Source organism: Cryptomeria japonica, chromosome 2, assembly GCF_030272615.1.
Source record: "Cryptomeria japonica chromosome 2, Sugi_1.0, whole genome shotgun sequence".
In the NCBI taxonomy this organism is placed as follows: Eukaryota; Viridiplantae; Streptophyta; class Pinopsida; order Cupressales; family Cupressaceae; genus Cryptomeria; species Cryptomeria japonica.
Window position 1 is genome coordinate 651,835,145 of NC_081406.1, and position 6,000 is coordinate 651,841,144.

Sequence of the window (6,000 nt, forward strand, 5' to 3'; positions counted from 1 at the left end):
ATTCACAACTGGTAATTCGATAGGTCAATGATGAATACCAAACTAAGGATGATAAGCTCATGCCTCAAAAGAAAATGGTTGATAGCTTGAAAGAATTATTCACAACTATCACTTTTGAGCACATTCCTTGAGATCAAAACCGATCTGCAGATGCAATGGCTACCATAGCCTCTCTCCTTGATCTTCCACAAAACTCAACACACTATGAGTTCTTAGTGGAACAACTTTGGATCCCCGCTTATGATATCTCAAAATTTGAGATGGTATGTCAACTCATCGGTCCCGATTCCCCTTTGTATGATGATTTTTATGCTTACCTACACGATCAAATCCTTCTACCAAACCAATCAAATAATCAATAAAAAACCTTCATACGCCAATCCGCCCGATACACTATCATTGTCGAAACCCTATACCAACTAACTCTCGATGGTACTCTCCTCTGATGTTTAGAGCAATGTGAGGTGACCACAACTTTAGAAGAAGTGCATGAAGGTATCTATGGAGCTCATTCAAGTGGCCCTTCATTGACTAAGATCATAAAAATAGGATACTATTGGCCCTCCATAAAGAAAGATTCCTACTACTTTGTCAGAAAGTGCAAGAAGTAATAAGTACATAGAGATTTGATACATGGGCCAGTGCAAGAACTACAACCCATCGCAACACCATGGCCCTTTTGTCAGTGGGGACTAGACCTTGTTGGTAAAATCCATCCATCTTCATCCAATGGTCACAACTTCATCATTACCACCACAAAATACTTCACCAAGTGGATCGAAGTTGTTCCACTCACCCAAGTAACCGACAAATAGATCGCTTCATTCATCTTAAACTACATCATCTATCGGTATGGTGTACCCATGTCCATCATCACAGATAATGGGCTTCCTTTCAAAAATCGAGATGTCTGCGAGCTCTATGAGAAGCTTCATATCCAACACCGTTTCTCCATCCCATATTATCCACAAGGAAATGGTCAAGAAGAAGCCTCAAACAAGAATATCCTGAGAATCTTAAAAAAGACAGTCAATGATGTTGGTCGTGATTGGCACATTCATCTAAATCCTACACTATGGGCATATCAAACTAGCATTCGAACCCCTAAAGGCACAACCCCATACTCACTTGTATATGGAGCAGAGGCCATCCTCCTTAGTGAGGAAGAATTACCATCCCTACGGGTCTCCTTGCACAATCTGATAAATGATGAAGAGTATCGAGTCTCGCGTCTTCAAGACTTGGAACTGCTTGATGAGAAGCGACAAGTTGCCTACAATCACCTCAAAGCATATCATCAGAGCATGAGTAGAAGCTACAATCATAGGGTTAAACCTTTCACATTTGAGGTAGGAGATCTTGTTCTCAGAGAAAATCCTCAAAATCAACCAAATAGAGAACAATGGGGCAAATTTGAATCCAATTGGCTGGGTCCATATGTCATCACTGCAGTCTTCAGGTCTGGGGCATATCAATTAGCAACTTCAGAAGGGGAACCACTGACCGATCCAATCAACAACATGCATCTCAAAAAGTTTCATACATAAAGCTGTGCAGAGCATCAAGCTCGAAAAAACTCAAAAATACCAAAAACATTCAAAAAAGATCCTAAAAAAAGTACGAAAAAACGAAAACATCAAGAAAATAGTAAAGAAAAATTAGTCATCAAAATGGTGAAAACCACTTCGGTGGTGCCTTGGATACGTACTGTGGTGAAAACCTGGTAAACAGGCACCATTTGTAAAGGTTGTGGCTCCATTGTCTTTCAGATTTGTTGCGATCACATCCATTGCATCTACTCATACATCATATCTATCATGGCTGGTTATTGATCTGAAATAAGGGTTATTGCCTCATATGTCTCGCATCCTGCTTTCACACTGACACCTAACTGGGGGGCATCTTTTCTAACCTAATGATGGGAGTAGATTATCAATATTGGTGATTCATCGAGTTACTCATTCTAAAAATGTCCTGAAATAACCCAAAAACATCCATAGAACATCAAAATCAATAAAAAACATTGCAATACACTTGTTCATTGTACATGAACATCCAGTCAGATGCAAAACAACATTTTGAGCTACATACAGAATGACCAACTATCAAACAAACAAGCAAACACTTGATCAACACATACATCCTTCCTTCAAAACAAGACATGGTGACATATCTCTTTGACAAGAAGATTTTGTTTAGCTGATAGGCACTTGGTCAAATTACTGCTTTGTATATATTAGGTTCCTATGCTACTCCAGGATATCCACAAGTGATTAGAGTGGTTGGGATGGTTCATGATATATTTTCTTTGTTTTCTATTTGCAGATTGTTCCAATGAAGTTCTAGGGAAAATACTAATGGTGTCTACGTGGGAATTTCACTAAGCTACGATATCCTATGTAAAAATACAAGTCATGGATCACTATGGTTTACTGACTACAACGTGTACCTTGACCACATGTATATGAACCAGAATGAAAGGGAACTTTCCTTGTCTATGATATTTGTTTATAGATGAAACGCTTAACCTTGGTTTTTGATACCTCGACCAAGATCAGTACTACCATGCTCGATGAGGAAATAAAGCATTATGAATAGCCCATGGATCGCCTTTTTCATCTCATCTATATATATTGCATTTAGTTGCATATCGCCCATACATATGTTCATTAATACATTTTAAATATTTTGTGTGCATGTATATGCAAGGAATAGGGTTGCTATGAGAAAGCTAAGTGTCAAGACCTATCTTTTCAAAACATGACTGAGTACAATGACTGGGTACTAGGTCTCCAAACCTTCTCTCTACAACTAGCCCCCCTACCCTCCCCATCTAGATCATCTGCATCACATACCCTATGTCATGTTCCACAAGCCGATCAAGCCAAGCACATTGTAGTCCATCTAACAAAAAGGGGCCACATAGCTTGTGTCAGCTTAGTAATCGTGTATGCAATATTGTGTTTGCCTTTAAACCCAACTATCAATTGATCAACTAATAAAATACAATAACAACAGACAATTACATCAATTGTTTAAGTCTCAACGAGTATTTTGCTTCAAATACATTGACTTCATCAAACAATTACATCAATTGTCTAAGTCTCAACAGGTCAATTTGACTCACTTACTTAGACTTTATAATGTCCAGGCGCCCATCTGACATCAATTGTCACACTTTGACTAAATCGAGGCAATTCAATCAATTGCACCAGACTGTCCAACCAATATTGATCAATTGTATAGCATCAATCAAATGCACCACACAACATTTACATAGTATCTCTTGCATGACCTAAGGGTACTCACCGACTCATCCTTCTCGCCCAAATATACGTTGCCCAACCCTACCCCTGCTTCACCCCGCTCACCGCCGTGGACCCCGAGAACTTCCGAGCCTCGTCGCTTCTCCATTTTAACCCGATTTTCTTCCATTCTTTCATCATTTAATCCAATTTATTCTTATCTACCATCCCCCCACTTCTTTCTATTTTTCGAGAGATCGCTCGATTTTTTGAAATTTTCAGCCCATCTCTTGAGGGGGCATACCAACCCACAAACTAACATCCCTGTCAGTTTTTCTTTGAAACGACGCAATAAACTGCACTGTCTCAAAGAGGGGACACATAAATCTGTCCACTAATTAAATGAATATTTAATATTTATTTAATACACTAATATTCCTCTATTAACTAAACTTATATTTAATTAATTCACCATTAGCCTATTCTTCTATCCGAATTAAATAAATTTCATAAATTTATTTAAACTACTAACTATAGTCCCATCTATTAAATAAATTAATAAATTTATTCAATTCCCCCCTTCCACTCATTTAAATAAATTAAACATTTATTTAAAAACCCAAATCAAATCCTTATTTAAATAAATTAATATTTATTGAAAAATCTCATCCACTTGCATTCTCCTACAAATGCAAGTTGCACTCCCTATTTTAATTGAATAAAATATTTAATTAAAAGGCCTATTTATCCTCACCCACTTGCCAAACCCACTTTCTCACTAATCCCCTTATAGATTCTTCTAACCTCCTTCTAGGTTCTTCTAAACCCTTCTAAGTTAGCCTAATCCCTCTTCTAATTATTTGCACAATCCTAAACCAAAATTAACCCCCAATCCATCATCTCAACCATTTAAGAATCTTATAGAGTCATAAATGCTTCCCTTTTTCAACACACTAACCCACACGGGTCTTGACCCTTTATTCAAGGCTTAACCATGGGTAAACTTTACACAAGAGTTTACCCATTAGGCGATAACCTTAGCCTTGGATAATAGCTTTATCCAATAACCCCAACCATGGAGGGTAACCCTCATGGCTTCTCAGGAATTAAATGCTCCTTCCCTCTCCTCTCAGCCATCTCATGTTGACACTTGTCATCATGGGATTGGGTTGAAAACCATCACATGGATCATGAATCATGCAATCTTAGCCCTCCACAAAGTAGATCAATTTTGACCATTCAATCTTCTATTTTTCCTATAAATGGAGCCTCATTCCTAAAGCAAAGAAGGAAGCATTTTTAGCATTGTTACTATTGTTAGCATCCAGGAAGGACAACTGAGAGGGGGGGGGGGTGAATCACTTGTCAACCAGTTATCAATAATTTATAAATCAAAACAAATTATTCCAACTTTAAACTTAGTGTTGGTAAACCAAACTTAACTGCCAGTGAAATAGATTAACAGTAATAGCAGTACCAGTTTTAACTTAATGCATGAAACAGAAAGAGAAACAACATCCACAACACATGACACAAAGATTTTGACATGGAAACCCTGTAAGGGGAAAAACCACGGTGGGAAACCTTACCCACAATCAGATGATACTACTGCAGATAGTAAGTGTATACAAATGGGGTCTGCACATGTAGAAAGGCCAACCACCTAGAGCTCACTGCTCAATCACAAAATAGGAGTCACACTGACTACAATTGGATGGTTAAATCCAATAATAATGTACTGCTTCAGAATAGCATCTACAATGTTGGATTCAGTACCAGTTTAAGATCTAAACATGAGTGTCAAACACCTTCATAACCTTCCTTCAACCTTCAGATAATGTCTGCATGATTCGCACAAGGATCTGCTTATTTTCGCTCTTCAATATTCATACACACTCATTATGATCATTATCTTCAATAAGATCTTACAATCATATATACAAAACCTAAGACCTATACATGAGGTCGGCTCACTAAAGATATTACAATAAAATCAATTACAAATAAGTTTTGATGCGATACAATATGTCAGCTCAATACATTTTCCACATTATCCAATCAATAAACCATTTCCAAAACGTGTCGTGCTGATTTGGAATAGATATCATGTACCAGTCCATAACCTAGACTTATCTGTCGGTAAAGGCAAATATGTCAACCCGATTAGATCAATAAACAAAACACCAAATCCAAACTTCCAATCCATGTCTTCGACATAACCAAATGATCTCCAAGTTATCATCGCTGTCGATGAACCATATATCCTGTTGGTGAACATATACTAATGACTATGCATAAGCTAATATCCATGCCGGTGAACACAATATGCCAGTTCAGCAATAAACCAATATAACCATAGTGCCAAATCAACAATGTAGACCTCCAAGAAGATAAGTGTTGAAATCAATGAAAAAACCAATGCAACACATGATGAAGTCATCCATAATACCAACAATCTCCCCCTTTGGCATTGATGGCAACACTAGATGGAAAAACATCTAAGTGCCAAGAACAGAATGTCAAAAACCAATAAACCAACAATCTCCCAAAGATAGATCAATACAAAGTTTGATACAGAACCAAAACCAAAATACATCTCTCCAAAGAGTATATCTCTCCCCCAAGGTATAATGTTTTTCCATAGATATCTCTCCCCCTTTGACATCAAATGCCAAAGTAGTTAAGAATCAAAACTTAACATACAACCAACTACTCCCCCTGAGCAATAGCTCTCCTTCATCAAAGCTGAAAAAAG